At 46.9% G+C, this 21,764-nt stretch overlaps 1 long non-coding RNA gene across 1 annotated transcript in view; it reads left to right on the top strand.

Moving 5' to 3' along the window:
• Positions 1 to 4,881: 4,881 nt before the first annotated feature.
• Positions 4,882 to 21,764, top strand: part of LOC137324799 (uncharacterized) — a 25,480-nt gene continuing 8,597 nt past the window's right edge. The window contains exon 1 of the long non-coding RNA XR_010963720.1: positions 4,882 to 5,209. This is a non-coding gene — a long non-coding RNA (uncharacterized lncRNA). The remainder of the gene's footprint in view (positions 5,210 to 21,764) is intronic.

Raw genomic sequence — 21,764 nt, 5'->3', positions numbered from 1 at the left:
ACAGGAACTGAAAACAATGTCTTTGGTGGTCCAAGTGTTCAATTGGAGGAAGTGTAACTCATCCACCACGTGTTATTGGACGGGCAATCTGACAACAACGAGCAACACGTAAACAAGGAAGGGGAAACTGACGCCTTTCCTGCTGCTCGTCGACACAATGGGACCCAATCCGTGCGTAGGCTGTGATTTTTGAAATACCTCACCTCTTCATCCTGCCCTGTTAGTTTCCGACTGGACAAAAAGTGTCAAAGGCCCTTAAACATGGAAGATGATCATAGACACAGCGGGGAGATTATAGAACAAGCAATAAAATGGAAGTGAAATGAGAAAGAACAGAAAGTGTGAAGCAGAAAGAAAGTGACGATAAAAAAGAGAAACAAGAATAAAGATGATAAATAAATAGATAGAAATGGATTAAAAAACAATGAAATCATGTGAGAAAAAAGGAAGGAATGAAGAAATAAAAAGGAAGATCATTTTCTTTTCTTACATGAAAGAATGACAATAATCAGGGCCGTAGCATCAGGTTTTACTGTGGCTTCGTGGGACTTCAGCACACAATCCAGGCCGACAATTCAGTGCAGTACTGAGGGAGCGCTGCACTGTCGGAGGGTCAGTACTGAGGGAGCGCCGCACTGTCGGAGGGTCAGTACTGAGGGAGGGCCGCACTGTCGGAGGGTCAGTACTGAGGGAGCGCTGCACTGTCGGAGGGTCAGTACTGAGGGAGCGCTGCACTGTCGGAGGGTCAGTACTGAGGGAGGGCCGCACTGTCAGAGGGTCAGTACTGAGGGAGGGCCGCACTGTCAGAGGGTCAGTACTGAGGGAGCGCTGCAATGTTGGAGGGTTAGTACTGAGGGAGCGCCGCATTGTCGGAGGGTCAGTACTGAGGGAGCGCTGCATTGTCGGAGGGTTAGTACTGAGGGAGCGCCGCACTGTCGGAGGGTCAGTACTGAGGGAGCGCCGCATTGTCGGAGGGTTAGTACTGAGGGAGCGCCGCACTGTCGGAGGGTCAGTACTGAGGGAGCGCTGCATTGTCGGAGGGTTAGTACTGAGGGAGCGCCGCACTGTCGGAGGGTCAGTACTGAGGGAGCGCTGCATTGTCGGAGGGTCAGTACTGAGGGAGCGCTGCACTGTCGGAGGGTCAGTACTGAGGGAGCGCTGCACTGTTGGAGGGTCAGTACTGAGGGAGGGCCGCACTGTCGGAGGGTCAGTACTGAGGGAGCGCTGCACTGTTGGAGGGTCAGTACTGAGGGAGGGCCGCACTGTCGGAGGGTCGGTACTGAGGGAGCGCTGCACTGTTGGAGGGTCGGTACTGAGGGAGCGCTGCACTGTCGGAGGGTCAGTACTGAGGGAGTGCTGCACTGTCGGAGGGTCAGTACTGAGGGAGTGCTGCACTTTCGGAGGGGCAGTACTGAGGGAGTGCTGCACTGTCAGAGGTGCCATCTTTCGGATGAGACATTAAACCGAGGCCCTGTTGAATGGACATAAAAGATCCCACGGCCACTATTTCGAAGAAAAGTATGGGGGCCTTCAGGTGTCCTGGGGCCAATATTTATCCCTCAACCAACACCAAAAACAGATTATCTGGTCATTTATTTCATTACTGTTTGTGGGATCTTGCTGTGAGCAAATTGGCTGCTGCGTTTCCTACATCACAACAGTGACTACACTTCAAAAATACTTAATTGGCTGTGAAGCACTTCGGGACATCCTGAGGTTGTGAAAGTCGCGATATAAATGCAAGTCTTTCTTTCTTTCCTGCTCATCTTCTGCGCCCCAGAGCAGCATTAAACGGGCAGAGACTCTTCAATCCGAGTCTCTGTCTACCTGATCCCACTGCCCCGGAGATCACTGAGGCGGGAGTGGGCCTTACTCTGTGAGCCCAGTCTGCTCAATCACTGAGAGGGGAGCGGGCCTTACTCTGTGAGCCCAGTCTGCTCAATCACTGAGAGGGGAGTGGGCCTTACTCTGTGAGCCCAGTCTGCTCAATCACTGAGAGGGGAGTGGGCCTTACTCTGTGAGCCCAGTCTGCTCAGAACAGAGGATCTCAGGAGGGGCCGCTGCACAGATGTGGAGCCAGCCAGAGGCGGCAGGACGAGGATCAGGAGCAGGAGGCCTCCGGGTGCTATTTCCAGACAGCAGCCAGGAGTTCCCAAAGCCACCAGCCTCTTAGGCCTGCAGCTTTCCTCCCCCATTTCCAGGCACAAGTCCTGGCCAAGGGGGACCTCTCCCTCCCTCCGTCCCCTCTGCTTGGGCACATCAGGCGAACATTTCGGCCTCTGTGCCTCACGTGAACTGGCGGAGGGGAGGAAGATCGACCCTGATGTTTTTTTTGCAGTGTTCAAAGTAAATTGTACACAAGTAGCAAAACTATCAATTGTAGCTATTCACCGAATGATGGTAATTGCTTGATTTAGGAGCGTCACAGGTACGACTCAGTTATAGTGGCCCCAACCCCAGTCATTTCTGTGATCCTCACCCCTTTAGAGCTCAAATCGATTTTTGAAAAATCTTTTATATCGATCCCCTTTTCGGACTGCGGACGGTGCAGCCCCCGGACGGTGAGTCGTTGGGTGCACACCTCGCCTCCAGATGTCTATCAATACACACCCTATAGCCAGATGTTGTGAGGTGCCAGAGATCACTGAGACTTGACCCACCTCCTTCTAATTCTCTGGGCATCAGCCCCCTACTTGTCACGGCTCAGACCGCAGAATGAGTGTGCAGCTGGATTTGAACCTTCAATCATTCCTGCTCAGCGGCAAAATCCTGTGATAACAGGCAGTGTCGTAACCACATGAAAATAAACAGGACACAGGCCAGGGCTGGATGATTTACAGAGACTTTTGCCCCAATAGTTAGAAAATAAAAATCACTGATGTCTCGGTGGAGACAGAATTCACCTGAGCACAAAACACTGGTTTCAGCCAAAGGCCCCTTGCATTACTTGTGGGAACGATCACTCATGAATCTTTCTGGTCATTTGCCTCTTTCTGTGTGTAGATGTTTCTGCCTTTATTTTATACACAGAATTTAGTGGTTCCCCGGGTGTATCGCAGAACAATCTCTTTCCTCAGTTCAGACCAACTGTAGAGGGGGTTTTTTTGGTCTCAGGATGTTCTTGCAGTTTTGACACTGTGCCATCTTTCTTTATGTTCGTCTTTCATACACAAGTGCTGTGGTAAAGATGGAATCCCCCCCTTCTCTGTGCCCCTTCCTTTCAGGCACCTTATACACACCATACACATGTGTTGCTCAACACCCTTTCCTGTTACAATGCAGTGAACACGAGCGTGTGATTTCTGCCCCTCCATCGCCCCGAAGAGATGTGTTTATATTGGGTCAGAATTCGCTGTCAAAATAACAGTGGAGATAATGGTGCTCTCCGTTATTTATGGGTAAATGGTACAGCAACTCCAGGCGAGGGGCAGATGTGCGGCTAAATTCAAATATCCAGAAGTTGCTGTCCGAGATGTGCTGTTCCGCCATTAGCTTTGCGAAAACGGCATCTTGCCGTCCGACTCACCGTTGAAATGCATTGAATGGTGTGAAGTTGCTGTATTTGCCTGGTAGATACAAACTAAACTCACCACAGAAAGTTATACTAGTTATTAGTAGTGTAAGTCCCCTTTTAATGACATGGTCATTGTTAATTACTGCTAACCAAACTCTCTGGCACTGAAAATTAACTATTACAAGTGTAGTCTCTCATTCCTTCACACTTACAAATTGTTCAGGAGATTTTAAAAATGTCAAATTTTAAATTTTTTTTCTTACTTTTCCTTTCTGTCTCTTTTCTCTCTCTTAATCCAATCTTTCTTTCCCTCTCTTTATTTCTCTTTCAGTACCTGATTTGACATTGAATTCACCCACTCTAATTCACCCTCCTTCTCAGTCCTTGCGCTGTTAATTTCACAATCCTTCAATCTGATTGGTTAAGGAGATACCCAGTCGCTTGTCCTGTTCACTCAGGTCCCGGATGCCCTGTTTCCCTCACTGCCCCGTTATCAGCTCACACTTTCAGCAACCTAGTGGGCAAAAATGTTTTGATCTGAAGGGTGCCAGGGGCAAGTCTAACTAACGGCAGACGCCATTAGATGCCCTGCTACAGCAAAGTCTGGTCCATTGTTATGGTGGATGTCACTGGCAAACCACGTGAGATTGTTCTGCCCACTCTCCTGGTGTGTCTGCCTCTACCAAACACACATCACTGTCGCTGCAGGGTCTCCATCATAATACCCGAGTATTGCTAGGAAGTGTGGGATGCGACAGTGTGGGGTGGGGGGGTCACTAAGCCGTCAGTTCTGGAGTCTGACCGCCAGTGTAAACCAGACAAACTCCACCTGCCTATGAAGTGACACCGAGGTTCAGACTATCCTTTCAGGTGGATTTCATTAACCTGCAGTCATTTTGAAACAGGTGAGAAAGTCATTTTTAGAAGTCATTTTTTCACCAGGTTTGACTCCCAATAGTTTCTGTTGCTGGGTGGGGGCGGCCGTGGAATATGAAATCATTGAATCGTAGAACGATCCGGCACAGAAGGAGGCCATTCGGCCCATCGTGCCTATGCCGGCTCCTTGAAAGATCTATCCAAATATCAGAGACATGAGACTAAATGGACAAATGTCATTTTTCATATGCGTATTGAATAAACTGCACCAACAGGATAAATACTTGCATAAGTTTCATAAACTGCAGCAAAAGTCCAAGTTTCACGATGCAGGAAAAGTTCAACTTTATTAAAAGAGCACTAGGTTTGCAGCCGGGAGTTCTGAGAGGCCCAGAGAAAGGAGTGGCTGACGACAGACATAGCCAGGGTGTGAGCCGAGAGAGGCCGGCCTGTACATAGTCCATCAAACTCAGTCTGCCTCCGGAAGGATGAGTCACAATCACTCCCAAGAAACTTGCTTCCACTCCCAGCACATTTAGGTTAGTGGGAGTTATCGAGGATTAATGGGTGTGCAACATGGATTAAAGTCGGCTTTACCTACAAAAGACTTTACAGCGCCAGACATGGAGGGATGTTCCAGAGACCTGCTCCTTCTTCCATGAAACAAAAGTCACTCGTCTCCCTCTGCCTTTCCCTAGAGTCCCGTTGATGATCAACTTCATTAGCCTTAAGGTTGAGGGATTGTTTCAATCCTTTCTCACAGCAGTACAGGAAGTCCCAGGAAACCAGATTCAGAGAGATTTAATTACACTGGACCAGGTATTGTACATTATCTTCTGGGTTTTACTTTTTCCTGAATTTGAGTTTAAACAAAATGCTTTTTAGAGTGAAAAATATATCATAATGGCCTAGAAATCCGATTGGGTCACGCCCGTTTTACAGGCACCCAAAGATCCAATATGGCGGGCAGTGTGCCCGGGTTCATTCCGCACTTACCATATTGGATTGGGCTCCTCTGTACACGTCCATTTAAAAGCCTCTTTATCATATTTAAATAAGGGTCCTATGCTTGTAGGAGGATCTTTTTATGATATTGGGCTGCCCCATTGCCTGACGCGCCAGGTGATAAACTCACCCAGCAACTGGTGACACCAACAGGCAGCAAGGACCCTTCAGCGGTGCTATTTAAAGGGATCATCCGCTACATGCAGGTTGCTGGTTAACTACTGGACCCGCCGGCAATACCTACTGGTGTCTGGGAGGCTCCTGAAGTCATATAGTGAGTTGCAGCTCACTACATCACAGGATCTTCTGAAGTTTGGTTTTTCCAGCCGAGTTTCCAGTTCTTTCTTGCCTTAGAACACTTTAATAAGCCTCCTTTATTTACTATTGGAACTATTGCTGCTTCTTTGTTCTGGAGGAGGAGCAGCCTCAGCAACTACCAGAACCTGAGCCTCTCCGAAAACAACAGGTGGGGGCGTGGGGGAGGCGGGAGGGGCTGTGCGCCAAGGGCACACAGGGTCTACGGGCAGAGTCACCTTCTTGGACCTATCTGAGGAGCAGTGTAGGAGGAAGCTGCACTTCTCCGGGCAATGCTGCCTGCCTCTGCAACCTCCTGCAACTCGACTTGCTGCCTGCTGGACTGTGCGTTGAGAAGGTTAGTGGATGTGTGTGGAGCTTGTCCACAAAGTCAGTGTGCTGAGAGGTCCAGAAGAAGCAGGATGGATTGAGGATGGGGAGGTTTTAGTGGGCCCTGCTAACTGTATGTTCAAGGATGTGATGGAGGGGAGGTAATAGTTGAGAATGGAGGGGGAGAGGGTGAGAGGCGTGTTGAGAGGTGCGGGGGAGAGATGTGCACTCACCCTTACTACTATTGTGAGGCCATTAAGCCTCTTTGTACATTGACCTCAGGTCCTGGGGGTGATGCTGGTGACATTGACCCTGTCAGTCACCTCTGTCCACATCTGTTTGACGGTGGCCTTGGGAACGAACCATAGAACCATAGAAAAGATACAGCACAGAAGGAGGCCATTCAGCCCATCGTGTCCACACCGGCTCAAAGAACAACCAGGTGCCCATTCTAATCCCACCTTCCAGCACTCGGTCCATAGCCCTGCAGCTTACAGCACTTTAGGTGCAGGTCCAGGTACTTTTTAAAAGAGTTGAGGGTCCCGGCCTCTACCACCAATTCAGGCAGCGAATTCCATACACCCACCACCCTCTGGGTAAAAAAGTTTTTCCTCATGTCCCCTCTAATCCTTCCACCAATCAGCTTAAGTCTATGTCCTCCAGTTCTTGAACTCTCCGCTAGGGGAAACAGGTACTTCCTGTCTACTCTGTCTGGGCCCCTCATAATTTTGTACACCTCAATCAAGTCCCCCCTCAGTCTCCTCTGCTCCAAGGAAAACAACCCCAGCCTATCCAATCTCTCCTCGTAGCTGCAATTTTCAAGCCCTGGCAACATTCTTGTAAATCTTCTCTGCACTCTCTCCAGAGCAATTACATCCTTCCTGTAATGTGGTGACCAGAACTGCACACAATACTCCAGCTGTGGCCTTACCAGTGTTTTATACAGTTCCATCATTACATCCCTGCTTTTGTATTCTATACCTCGGCTAATAACGGAGAGCATTCCGTTTGCCTTCTTCACAACCTTATCTACCTGTACTGCCACCTTCAGGGACCTGTGCACATGCACTCCAAGGTCTCTCACTTCCTCTACCCCTCTCAATATATTCCCGTTTACTGCGTATTCCCTTTTACTGTTTGCCCTCCCTAAGTGCATTACCTCACACTTCTCCGGGTTGAACTCCATTTGCCACTTTTCCGCCCACTCCACCAACCCATTGATATCTTCTTGGAGTCTACAGCTATCCTCTTCACTATCAACTACACGGACAATTTTTGTGTCATCTGCAAATTTGCCAATCATGCCCCTTACATTCGAGTCCAAATCATTAATATATACCACAAACAGCAAGGGACCCAACACTGAGCCCTGTGGCACACCACTGGAAACAGATTTCTTGCTTCTGCTTGAATATTATGATAGCTCCGAAAATAAAACTCAGCAAAACATAATGGCCACGTGAGGTGGGTAAAGGGGATGTGTTAATTAACACAAAAAACATTTGTGAGACAGAAACTCCTTGTGGACTATTTGGGCAGCTCTAGCACGGTGGTAATCATGCAGTGTGCCTTAAATTTTATATAACAATGTTTTTTGAATAGTTTCCAAGGCATCAATTGAATCATTTCTTTTAAATACTTTTATTATGAAAATGACAGTAGATTTCGTGGCCACTGAAAAGCTGAACTTGACCTCAGAAAGTTTGTCCTGGGGATGTTTTAGGAACGACTACTTTACCTTAGTGAGTAAAACAGCCAAGTGTGTAAAATTGAAAATGAGTCTGATTATAATTACTTAAAGATGGGAAGCCTAAGATTTTGGCCAGTTGATTTTACAGCCAAGAACTATTAAGAATACCCATGTCAGTTCTGCATTTACTGGCGTGGAACTCAGCGACTATTTATGAACGGTTTATCCCCTGTGGAGGTTTATTTGGTGTTTGGTTTTCCTCCTGCTCCCGTCACTAATCAACTCTGATCACTGCTTCGATATTAAAATGGAAACAAGAAGAGGTGAGAACCACCCTTGACTTGAGATAAGACCCAGTTCAAATTGTGGCATTGAATGCCATTGGTGAGAAATGGCAAATGGCAGGGTTGAAAATAGTGTTTTGCCATTTCCATGGTTCCCTGTTCAGATTCTACTGTTTTCTATTTGTTTTCATGCACACTTAACACAATCGCTTCTTGTTTTAAGAGGGGAGGGCATGTGTAATGGACATTTGAGTCCTGTGTTAGCAAGAAAGGAATGTTAAAAGAGAAACAGGCCAACCATGCAGCAGGCAGTAACACTGTGCCACCACAAAGAAATGCTGAGCAGAGGCTGGAAACGTTCTCAGAGAGAGAGAAGGAAGATCGGAAGGGCAGCTGTCTTTCGCTCCCTTTCATGCATTCCAGTGATCAGCTAAAAGTGTAACACTAATGAACACCAATCTGCTCATTTAATGCCAAACCATAAAGAAATACCTCATAATTTATGGGGGGGGGGAAAACATCCACTTAAAAATGTGTATGTTTCCTCCAGCTAGTTCACGCAATCCCTGAGGCAAGTCTCAGGGTCAAATGTGAACTTTAACGTACAAGAAGTAGCACATGACCTTTGCACCAAAAAACAGAGCAAATCATGTTCAAGGTGTCTCAATTTGTCTGAATGTATTTACTCTGCAGCTTAGGTGGATGTTACAGAGCAAGAGGGCACCCTGCTCCTGCCCTTTTCCTCACCTTTCTGGTGGGTCCGAGAGCAGCTGAACAATTTGAATGTCGCAGGAACCTGTATTAGGTTCTGGATGCTTTGATTTATTTTAAAATTTTATGGAATCATAGAATGCTGCAGCACAAAAGGAGGCCATTCGGCCCATTGTGCCGGTGCTGGCTCTTTGAAAGAGCTATCCAATTAGCCCCACTCTCCCTGCTCTTTCCCCATAGTCCTGTAAATTTTTCCCCTTCAAGTATTTATCAAATTCCCCTTTTGAAAGTTATTATTGAATCTGCTTCCACCACCCTTTCAGGCAGCGCATTCCAGATCATAACAACTCGCTGCGTAAAAAAACATTCTCCTCATCTCATCTCTAGTTCTTTTGCCAATTACCTTAAATCTGTGTCCTCTGATTACCGACCCTCCATGCCACTGGAAACAGTTTCTCCTTATTTACTCTATCAAAATATTTCATGATTTTGAACACCTCGATCAAATCTCTTAACCTTCTCTGCTCTAAGGAGAACAATCCCAGCTTCTCCAGTCTCTCCACGTAACTGAAGTCCCTCATCCCTGGAACCATTCTAGTAAATCTCCTCTGCACCCTCTCTAAAGCTTTGACATCATTCGTTTTCAGAATAGAAGAAAGCAAACAAATAAGAAGGTTTGAGACTGCCCGAACTCATTTTACACAGGACCCTTACAGCTAGCACACAGCAGAAACTACCCCCCACTCAGTATTATTTGCAATTTCACTCAAAATTGCCACAGTATGGAGCGCGCGGTACAGATAAAAAGGTCACACTGGTAGCCTGTGGGGTGAGTGCACAGGGCACTGGCAGAAGGGTCGGTGACCAGAGGACACAGATTTACAGTAATTGGCAAAAGAACCAGAGGGGAGATGAGGACAAATTTTGTTTTACGCAGCGAGTTGTTCTGATCTGGAATTCACTGCCTGAAAGGGCGGTGGAAGCAGATTCAATAATAACTTTCAAAAGGGAATTGGATAAATACTTGAAGGGGAAAAATTTACAGGACTATGGGGAAAGAGCAGGGAGAGTGGGGCTAATTGGATAGCTCTTTCAAAGAGCCGGCACAGGCACGATGGGCTGAATGGCCTCCTCCTGTATTGTATTATTTTATGATTCTATTTACTCAGGCATGTAATTGGACAGCAAAATCTACTTACATGCTGCAGTTGACTTGAGATAAATAGGAAATAATTCTGATTCCATCGTAGAATTCCAGTGTACTGACCCACTCCCTTTTATACAGACTGCCCAAATCCAGACTGACATGAAATGATTCGTGTTTCATGCTCAGCACATGCAATATTGTCCATCTGGTGCCTGTCAGACTCCTTTCACACACTAGCAGTTTCTTATAAAAGGCTGCCATAGATTTTCTTCCCAGTGGGCCTGAGGTGGGTGAAACCTCCTCCCCAGAAGACAGATAAACAGTGAAACCTGTAAAACCACAGACACTCCCAAAAAACAGACACCTGCAAAAAACTCACGATTATTGAGAGACCCACAAAGCTCGGCAAAAAATATACACGAGGCACTCTGAAACCACGGACACTCGCAAATTACAAACTACAGACAGCCTTCAATGCACCAGCCCTTTCACAACTTAAAGCACAGGACACAAAGCTGCTGCACCTCGAACTCTCACTGAGTCCGATTCACTGGTGCTTCCCCTTGCACCTTGCTTCCTTCCTGCCCCCCGAAATTCCTGTGAGGTCGGCGTACGCAGGTCGGTGTACGCAGGTCGGCGTACGCAGGTCGGCGTACGCAGGTCAGCGCGAGGCGGCAGCGGGTTTTGTTAAAGAAACAGCTTTTGTGGAATGGGGGAGCTCATTACCCAGCATGCACAGCGGCTGAGAAACCGCTCGATCCCAGGGATTGAATCTTTACACAGCTCGATCCCGGGGATTGAATCTTTACACGGCTCGATCCCAGGGATTGAATCTTTACACGGCTCGATCCCAGGGATTGAATCTTTACACAGCTCGATCCCAGGGATTGAATCTTTACACGGCTCGATCCCAGGGATTGAATCTTTACACAGCTCGATCCCAGGGATTGAATCTTTACACGGCTCGATCCCAGGGATTGAATCTTTACACGGCTCGATCCCAGGGATTGAATCTTTACACGGCTCGATCCCAGGGATTGAATCATTACACGGCTCGATCCCAGGGATTGAATCTTTACACGGCTCGATCCCAGGGATTGAATCTTTACACAGCTCGATCCCAGGGATTGAATCTTTACACGGCTCGATCCCAGGGATTGAATCTTTACACGGCTCGATCCCAGGGATTGAATCTTTACACAGCTCGATCCCAGGGATTGAATCTTTACACGGCTCGATCCCAGGGATTGAATCTTTACACGGCTCGATCCCAGGGATTGAATCTTTACACAGCTCGATCCCAGGGAACGAATCTTCACACAGCTCGATCCCAGGGATTGAATCTTTACACAGCTCGATCCCAGGGAACGATTCTTTACACGGCTCGATCCCAGGGAACGAATCTTTACACGGCTCGATCCCAGGGATTGAATCATTACACGGCTCGATCCCAGGGAATGAATCTTTACACAGCTCGATCCCAGGGATTGAATCTTTACACAGCTCGATCCCAGGGATTGAATCTTTACACAGCTCGATCCCGGGGATTGAATCATTACACAGCTCGATCCCAGGGATTGAATCATTACACAGCTCGATCCCAGGGATTGAATCTTTACACGGCTCGATCCCAGGGATTGAATCTTTACACGGCTCGATCCCAGGGATTGAATCTTTACACAGCTCGATCCCAGGGATTGAATCTTTACACGGCTCGATCCCAGGGATTGAATCTTTACACGGCTCGATCCCAGGGATTGAATCTTTACACAGCTCGATCCCAGGGAACGAATCTTTACACAGCTCGATCCCAGGGATTGAATCTTTACACAGCTCGATCCCAGGGAACGATTCTTTACACGGCTCGATCCCAGGGAACGAATCTTTACACGGCTCGATCCCAGGGATTGAATCATTACACGGCTCGATCCCAGGGAATGAATCTTTACACAGCTCGATCCCAGGGATTGAATCTTTACACAGCTCGATCCCAGGGATTGAATCTTTACACGGCTCGATCCCAGGGAATGAATCTTTACACAGCTCGATCCCAGGGAATGAATCTTTACACAGCTCGGTCCCAGGGAATGAATCTTTACACAGCTCGATCCCAGGGAATGAATCTTTACACAGCTCGATCCCAGGGATTGAATCTTTACACAGCTCGATCCCAGGGAATGAATCTTTACACAGCTCGATCCCAGGGATTGAATCTTTACACAGCTCGATCCCAGGGATTGAATCTTTACACAGCTCGATCCCAGGGATTGAATCATTACACAACTCGATCCCAGGGAATGAATCTTTACACGGCCCGATCCCAGGGATTGAATCTTTACACGGCTCGATCCCAGGGATTGAATCTTTACACAGCTCGATCCCAGGGAATGAATCTTTACACAGCTCGATCCCGGGGAATGAATCTTTACACGGCTCGATCCCGGGGAATGAATCTTTACACAGCTCGATCCCAGGGAATGAATCTTTACACAGCTCGATCCCAGGGAATGAATCTTTACACGGCTCGATCCCGGGGAATGAATCTTTACACAGCTCGATCCCAGGGATTGAATCTTTACACAGCTCGATCCCGGGGAATGAATCTTTACACGGCTCGATCCCGGGGAATGAATCTTTACACAGCTCGATCCCAGGGAATGAATCTTTACACAGCTCGATCCCATGGAATGAATCTTTACACGGCTCGATCCCGGGGAATGAATCTTTACACAGCTCGATCCCAGGGATTGAATCTTTACACAGCTCGATCCCGGGGAATGAATCTTTACACAGCTCGATCCCAGGGAATGAATCTTTACACAGCTCGATCCCAGGGATTGAATCTTTACACAGCTCGATCCCAGGGATTGAATCTTTACACAGCTCGATCCCAGGGAATGAATCTTTACACGGCTCGATCCCGGGGAATGAATCTTTACACGGCTCGATCCCGGGGATTGAATCTTTACACGGCTCGATCCCGGGGAATGAATCTTTACACAGCTCGATCCCGGGGAATGAATCTTTACACAGCTCGATCCCGGGGAATGAATCTTTACACGGCTCGATCCCGGGGAATGAATCTTTACACAGCTCGATCCCGGGGATTGAATCTTTACATAGCTCGATCCCAGGGATTGAATCTTTACACAGCTCGATCCCAGGGATTGAATCTTTACACAGCTCGATCCCAGGGATTGAATCTTTACACAGCTCGATCCCGGGGAATGAATCTTTACACGGCTCGATCCCGGGGAATGAATCTTTACACGGCTCGATCCCAGGGAATGAATCTTTACACAGCTCGATCCCAGGGAATGAATCTTTACACGGCTCGATCCCGGGGAATGAATCTTTACACAGCTCGATCCCAGGGATTGAATCTTTACACAGCTCGATCCCGGGGAATGAATCTTTACATAGCTCGATCCCAGGGAATGAATCTTTACACGGCTCGATCCCGGGGAATGAATCTTTACACAGCTCGATCCCGGGGATTGAATCTTTACATAGCTCGATCCCAGGGATTGAATCTTTACACAGCTCGATCCCAGGGATTGAATCTTTACACAGCTCGATCCCAGGGATTGAATCTTTACACAGCTCGATCCCGGGGAATGAATCTTTACACGGCTCGATCCCGGGGAATGAATCTTTACACAGCTCGATCCCAGGGAATGAATCTTTACACAGCTCGATCCCAGGGAATGAATCTTTACACGGCTCGATCCCGGGGAATGAATCTTTACACAGCTCGATCCCAGGGATTGAATCTTTACACAGCTCGATCCCGGGGAATGAATCTTTACACAGCTCGATCCCAGGGAATGAATCTTTACACAGCTCGATCCCAGGGATTGAATCTTTACACAGCTCGATCCCGGGGAATGAATCTTTACACAGCTCGATCCCAGGGATTGAATCATTACACAACTCGATCCCAGGGAATGAATCTTTACTCAGCTCGATCCCAGGGAATGAATCTTTACACAGCTCGATCCCAGGGATTGAATCTTTACACAGCTCGATCCCGGGGAATGAATCTTTACACGGCTCGATCCCGGGGAATGAATCTTTACACAGCTCGATCCCGGGGATTGAATCTTTACACGGCTCGATCCCGGGGAATGAATCTTTACACGGCTCGATCCCAGGGAATGAATCTTTACACGGCTCGATCCCGGGGAATGAATCTTTACACGGCTCGATCCCAGGGATTGAATCATTACACAGCTCGATCCCAGGGAATGAATCTTTACACAGCTCGATCCCGCTATGGATGCTGGGTAAAGAACTCCCCATTCTACTGAAAATTTCTACAGTACATCCAATGACCATTTTGAAAATAACGACAGCTGATGCCAGTCCCTAAGGTGTCCGTAATTTACAGGGATCACTGTACACAATGTACAGTGTCATTCCCTATTTTTGCCATTTACCATTATTGGCAGTAACCAGGAGATACATCTGTTACAGCCAGGTTAGGTAAACATATCAATCTGCCAGTGATTTTCCCGCTCTGATTACCTCCAGGAAAGAAATCTAGACATATATTTTATATAATCAAATATCTTAAATTACATTCAGCTGCAGAATGAACGATTAAACAAATTTTACAAATTAGTCAGCTGCTTTGTAATAAACAGCCTCAGTTTATAGAAATCCTAATTCAAGCATAACACTCCTCTGCAAATTACTTGTGCTTGTATCAAGATTGATTTGGAAAGGCAAACATTGTACTGCAACGAGCCAGTGCCAGCTGTGACTCAAGTCGGTCGTGCTGTCTCGCCTCGGAGTCAGGAGGGTGTGGGTTCAAGTCCCCTTCCAAAGACTTGAGCACAAAATCTCGGCCGACTCTCCCAGTGCAGTACTGAGGGAGTGCTGCACTGTCGGAGGTGCCGTCTTTCAGAGGAGACGTTAAACCGAGGCCTTATCTACCCCCTCAGGTGGATGTAAATGATCCCATGGCACTATTTTGAAGAAATGCAGGGGAATTTGCCTTGGATGCACGAACCAATATTTATTCCTTAACCAAAATCAATAAAAAAACAGGTCATTATCACACTGCTGTTTGTGGGACCTTGCTGTGCACAAATTGGCTGCCGTGTTTCCTACATTAAAACAGTGTTTTAAAACAGTACAACGTGGATAAAGGGGATCCTGTGGATGTCGTGTACTTGGATTTCCAGAAGGCTTTTGACAAGGTGCCACATCAAAGGCTACTTCACAAAATAAGAGCTCATGGTGCAGGGGGTAACATATTAGCATGGATAAAGGATTGGTTAGCTAACAGGAAACAGAGAGTAGGCATAAATGAGTCATTTTCAGGTTGGCAAGATGTAACGAGTGGAGTGCCACAGGGATCAGTGCTGGGGCCTCAACTATTTACAATCTATATCAATGACTTGGATGAAGGGACCGAATGTATGTTGCTAAATTTGCTGATGACACAAAGGTAGGTAGGAAAGTAAGTTGTGAAGAGGACATAAGGGGGGGGGAATTGGCTCGGGCCTGTTTTTGGGCGGGGGTAGCACAATCTGCTATTATCCCACGCCCAATGGTCCCTCCGCAGGCAGGACGAGATTTTCGTCAGGCCCGAGGACTCCCCTGCAATCTGCGTTGGAAATCAGCGTTGATCGAGGATTCCATGCAATTCACACTTTCCACCAGCAGGGGGCGCTCCAATCTCTTAAAGGCAGGCTGTCTGTTAGAAATCTCTTAAAGGGAGCTGGTACCTGCTATTTACTGAATATAACAGCCTGCCGTCTGCACGGAGTCTGAATGGAGATCAGATATCACACACGTAAAGCAGAGATGCAGGTCCCATCCCTATGTTTACATACTGATGAGTTATGTTAAAACATTGAATAAAGGTTGCGCACCACAAAATCCCATATCCTCCAATCTGCATGCCAGACCTCACCAATCTGCCGATCTGAGAGTCCGTGCACCAAGGTTCACTGCTGATGCACCAGAGGCCTTGGTGCAAGAGGTGGACAGAAGGAGGGACATCCTATATCCACGGGGGGGTGTGGGGGGGGGTGCAAGAGGCCCTCCAGACATACACCCAAAAGGCAGTGGGAGGCAGCGGGGGACGAAGTCAATGCCAGGCTCACAACATCATGGACATGGATGCAGTACAGGAAGAAGTTCAATGCTTTGACATGAGTGGTCAAGGTGAGTGAGGTCAACTATCAAGTGGCGTCTCCCACCAACTGCACCATGAGCCGCATCCACTGCACCACGGACTAAACCCCCCAACACCCACCTACCAACAAACTCTTTCCATCAGAACTCAACTCTTCAAATCAGATGCTTCCTCTCACCCTCACACATTACCACTGTTGCAAGCCACTGAACCACAACTCACAGGCCACACACACTGGCAGCTATTCATACATGACAGGCACATTGCCCAGATACACATCCCGCTTTCTTGCAGGAGAAGGTAGCGCATATCAGTAGGCAGCAAGTGGTAGTGGCATTCAGCCCCTCGAGCATGTTCCGCCATTCAATGAGATCATGGTGGAGCTGTGACCTAACTCAATATACCCGCCTTAGCCCCATATCCCTTAATATCCCTGGTTCACAGAAATCTATCAATCTCAGATTTAGAATTCACAATTGAGCTAGCATCAACTGCCATTTGCAGAAGAGCTTCCCAACTTTTCCCAAACTTTTCATGTAGAAACATTTCCTAACTTCACTCCTGCACGTTCTGGCTCTAAATATTAGGCTATGTCCCTGCGTCCTCATGTTCAAGTGTAGGAGACCTCCAAAAACAGTTGTAAATGTGTGGGCAGCCAGAAGTAATAATCCAGCCACTAACCTGTAAATCCTACATGGTCCATTGAGTGACTTTGTCACTCACTCACCTGACGAAGGAGATAATCTCCGAAAGCTTGTGATTTTCAAATAAAACTGTTGGACTATAACCTGGTGTTGTAAGATTCCTTGCATTTGTACACTTCTGTTTGGAAAACCTCTAACCAGCAATTTGAAAGTTGAGCTGACCTGTTGCTTCCCCCAGGCAGTGCAGAAGTTAATGTGACCTTTGAAACAGCAGTTGCAATCTTTAAGAGCTGCAGTCGTGTGCTATTTCCTGTCTCTCTCTGTCAGTGAGCTCCCAGTACCGAGCTCAATCCACACTGGAAGCTTCTTATGAATATATAATGAGGCTAAACTCAGAAACAGCTTCTGTCTGTTTCTCTGTTCGCGGATCCTGCTGCTTTAGAGCTGGGACTGGAATATTCACCCTATTCAGTAATGACTTGAGATGGAAAATCCCCTAGACACTGATTTGTTTTATATTATTATGTTATTTCTAGTTTGCTCGTTTAGGAACAGGAGGAGGCCATTCAGCCCCTCGAGCCTGTTCCATCATTCAGTGATGATGTGGAGATGCCGGTGATGGACTGGGGTTGACAGGAGCTCCTGAACATTTACCTGAGGAAGGAGGAAGCCTCCGAAAGCTTGTGAATTTAAAATAAAATTGCTGGACTATAACTTGGTGTTGTAAAATTGTTTACAATCATTCAGTGAGATCATGGCTGATGGGTATATTAACTCCATCCACCCACCTTGGTTCCGTAACCCTTAATACCCTTGCCGAACAAAATCTAGCAATCTTAGTTCTGAAATTTTCAATTGACCCCCAGCCTCAACAGCTTTTGGGGGAGAGAGTTCCAGATTTCCACTCCCCTTTGTGTGAGGAAGTGCTTCCTGACATCACCCCTGAACGGCCTGGCTCTAATTTTAAGGTTCTGCCCCCTTGTTCTGGACTCCCCCCACCAGAGGAAATAGTTTCTCTCTATCGACCCGATCAAATCCTTTAATCATCTTAAACACCTCAATTAGATCACCCCTTAATCTTCAATATTCGATTGAATACGAGCCCAGTCTGTGCAACCTGTCCTTGTGGTTTAACACTTTCAGCCATGGGTTAAATAATTTGAGCAGTTATTTAAGATAGAATTGTGGCCTATTCTCTGGATTAAGCAGTCGTGAATTATATTAAGCTTCAATTTCTTTTTCCCCTTTCTCTTTCTGTGGATTCAATGCACCAGTTTGCCAATCCAGAGCACTGTGGCTATAACCAGCCACCAGATGGTGAGAGAGAGCAGCCGAGGCCTGGTGCAGACTCTCTCCCCTCATTCACTATAAGAAATACTTGTCCTCAGTGCTGTGCTTTCCCAGAGTGGCGTGGCTGGATTCTGTAACTCTACGGTTATGGAATCACAAACGCAAACCTTTATTCTAAAGATCCATTGGACCCTTGTAGCTTGAATGAGCTTACCTGGTGAGGTAAGAAGGCATCCTTAGGGGTTGCCAACTCTGGCTGGACGTATTCCTGGAGGTTTCATCACATGACTGCCTCCCTCCAACAGCCCCACCCCATGCTCCTCCCATTGGTCGCCCGACATGTCCATCCTCACGACACCCTGCCTTCCCACACCGATTGGAGACTGAACAGACTCTTCATTACCCGATTGGGTGATTCAGGACTGTCAGTCAAGCGGCCTTTTCGATCCCAACACCAACATTTTTATAATTAATAAACAAAGGTGTTGAAACAAATTGTTTGGTTTGTGCCCCTATGATTTTTCTCCAGGGTTTTTGCTCGCAGTGTCCAGGAGATTAATCTTCAGTTCCTGGAGACTCCAGGCCAATCCTGGAGGGTTGGCAACCCCTAGGAATCCGGCTTCCAGGCTTTTTTCCCCAGTGCTGTTATGAAGCCACATTCTGGGAGGGATGTGTGTGTGAGAGTGTGTTAGTGTAAGAGTGTGTGTTAGTGTAAGAGTGTGTGTTAGTGTAAGAGTGTGTGTGTGTTTGTGTGTGTATGAGTGTGTGTGTTTGTGTGTGTGAGTGTGTTAGTGTAAGAGTGTGTGTTAGTGTGTGAGTGTGTGTGAGTGTGTTTGTGTGTGTGTGTGTGTTTGTGTGTGTGAGTGTGTTAGTGTGTGTGTGTGTATGAGTGTGAGTGTGTGTGAGTGTGTTTGTGTGTGTGTGTTTGTGTGTGTGAGTGTGTTAGTGTGTGTTTGTGTGTGTGAGTGTGTTAGTGTGTGTGTGTGTGTGAGTGTGTGTGTATGAGTGTGAGTGTGTGTGTGTTTGTGTGTGTGAGTGTGTTAGTGTGTGTTTGTGTGTGAGAGTGTGTTAGTGTGTGTGTTCGTGTGAGAGTGTGTTAGTGTGTGAGTGTGTAATGCTGGGTGTGCTCTGATTTCTCCTCCCTCTTTCTGGACAAACGTTTGGTTTCCAGTCATCATTTCCCAAAATGAGACAGCTGAGATCAGGACAATGGTGCTGGACCCACCTCTGCCACTCTGTACCAGTGCACTGCCACATCTATGATCACAGTAGTTCTACAGTATTTCCCTTCTCTTGATATTTCCCTCCTCCCCTTCATTGTTTTCCTGTCCTGTGCCACATACTAATCCCTTACCGACTGGGCAGGCAGGTGGCCGGCTTGAGGTCTCCACACACACACATCCCTTGAACCGGCCAGTAAGCGATGGACAAAAGAAGCTTGGAGTAACTCAGCTGGTGATTTTCCTAAAGCACCTGGTCTTAACTCTGTGCCTCTTCGGGCAACATGGATGAAATCAGGAACTCACCAACACTTTCTCCAGCACTGCTGGAATATACTTTTTGAATGGTTTTAAAAGGTAGCCATTAGAGGGAGCACTTGCATAGAATTACTTAGAATCTACAGCACAGAAACAGGCCATTCGGCCCAACTGGTCAATGCTGGCGTTTATGCTCCACACGAGCCTCCTCCCACCAAGTTTGGTGTACTTTGGCAGCATTGCCCACCTGGTAAAGTGGCAGCTATTTTATTAGATGTCGGTAAACAGATGTGCAAAGAAATGAGCCATGATGTGGAGATGCCGGTGATGGACTGGGGTGGACAAATGTAAGGAATCTTACAACACCAGGTTATAGTCCAACAGTTTTATTTGAAAATCACAAGCTTTCGGAGGCTTCCTCCTTCATCACACTCACCTGACGAAGGAGGAAGCCTCCGAAAGCTTGTGATTTTCAAATAAAACTGTTGGACTATAACCTGGTGTTGTAAGATTCCTTACAAAGAAATGAGGAGGGAGGAAGGTTCTGTCTGTTTGCTACTTGTAGTGAAATTGTGACATGTTGTTTATAAACCTATTTACAATTTCAATATCAGAGAAAATCCCCCTAATGACTAAATTGTGCAAAAACACTGCACTGCCAATCATGCCTTCAATAAGAGAAATGAAAAATTAAAATGGATCATGAGAACGGCTTTACAAATGTTTGCCTTGTACTGCAACAGATCACATCGTCCCATAACTGGCCCAGGCACTGTGGTGACTCGAAGTGGAATCTTTGCACCAGAATCTTGTTGACTGCTCCAAAAAATCCCCAACATGGCAAATGTTACCATTTTAAGTAATTACTTCTCTACAAGGTGCAGCTCCTAAACATTCAAAATGGTCCGATTCAGCTTTTTATATCTTGTTAAAACCTACTTCCTATCCTCTCTCTCTATGGCCATGTATTGGCTGCTTTGCTCCACAGTTTTTTTTACTGCACGCTCTGTGTTCCCCAACTCATTCTGTTTTGTCTCTTTCTTACTTTCCCACTTCACCGAGTGACAAATCTCAGCATCAGTGAGTTCACTGATTGTTTGCTCGTTCTGATAAGCAGATGATAATCACAGTAACCTCTCTCCGGTTACGTGATTTGAGGGTTGGACGTCATCACAGGAACTTGTTGGTTACCCATATCGGGAAACGTTGCTGTAGTTTCGGTCGTGCGCTCTGTTTACTGTAGTTCGTACGGATTCCTTTTAAGTAGACTCTGTAGACTGTTTGCTGTTGTGCGCTGTTTAAACAGACTCCACTTGCTGAGTAAATAGACTTTGTTTGCTGTAAAATAGACTGTTTGCTGTGAGTCCTGCCGTAAGTCTGGCCCCGCCTCCAGCTCAATGGCTGATACAGTGGTGTCAGTAGACACTCTGTATATTCTGTGCCATAGTGGACGGTGTTGTTTAGAGGGCTGAGGTGGGATGGTCCTGTGTTGTTGAGGACGCGCACTAACAGGGTTGGCTTGTGTTGGATTTTACAAAGCACAGCGGGTCCTGATTGCAATGGCGGATGTGCAGTTAGTGGAAATAGTCCTGCTGGGCGCAGTGGCAACTTTCACAAACACAGGGGGTGCAGTCCACCAGGTTCAACACGGAGAGAAGAAAAAGCTTCAAAATCTCTCTTTAAGTCAAGTAATTTCTCTTCAAAGCTGCAGGCTCCAAAGTAAAGCACATCTGGCAGTATCAGCTGATGTTGGCAATGGTTACGCACGTCTCTTTTAATTCGGTCTAAGTCACCCTTGGAGCAAGCCATGGGTTTTAGCCAATCCTAGCCCAGTCCTCCTCATTACCATTTATTAAAATGAACTCCAGGCGGGATTAACCTGTGCATTGCGGATCGTGCTGGGACCAATCAGAAGTGGCAGCGGAAACCCAATGTAAATAAATGGGATCTATCCCAACTCACAGTCTTTCCAGCGCCAATGATATACTGGAAATGGAGTGTAAATTCTGGGCCAATAGCATGGTGCAAATAATATACAATAAAATGCTAACAATATCATGTGGCTGACTGGGGATGTAATTGTGACCTAGGTGATTGGATCAGTCTTGTTCACATTGTACTAAATCAGCAGGGATAATATTAGAGTTTTATGAGATAAAGTAACTTGCAACTTTTGCCAACTTGATCATACGAGGGATCATAGGGCCAGAAATCGCTCGCCTCGGGACGCCATATTGAAATGGCGTCCTCTCTCTCCCCCGACGAATCCAGGAAGCAAGTTCGCGAATGCACACTAAAACCCAGAAATCGCGAACTTGCTCCCATTGGTTCGCTGGCGGTTTGACAGGTCCGA

Source organism: Heptranchias perlo, chromosome 8 (assembly GCF_035084215.1).
Source record: "Heptranchias perlo isolate sHepPer1 chromosome 8, sHepPer1.hap1, whole genome shotgun sequence".
Classification (NCBI taxonomy): domain Eukaryota; kingdom Metazoa; phylum Chordata; class Chondrichthyes; order Hexanchiformes; family Hexanchidae; genus Heptranchias; species Heptranchias perlo.
The sequence above is the reverse complement of the archived record's forward strand: the minus strand, read 5'-3'. Positions and strand labels throughout refer to the sequence as shown.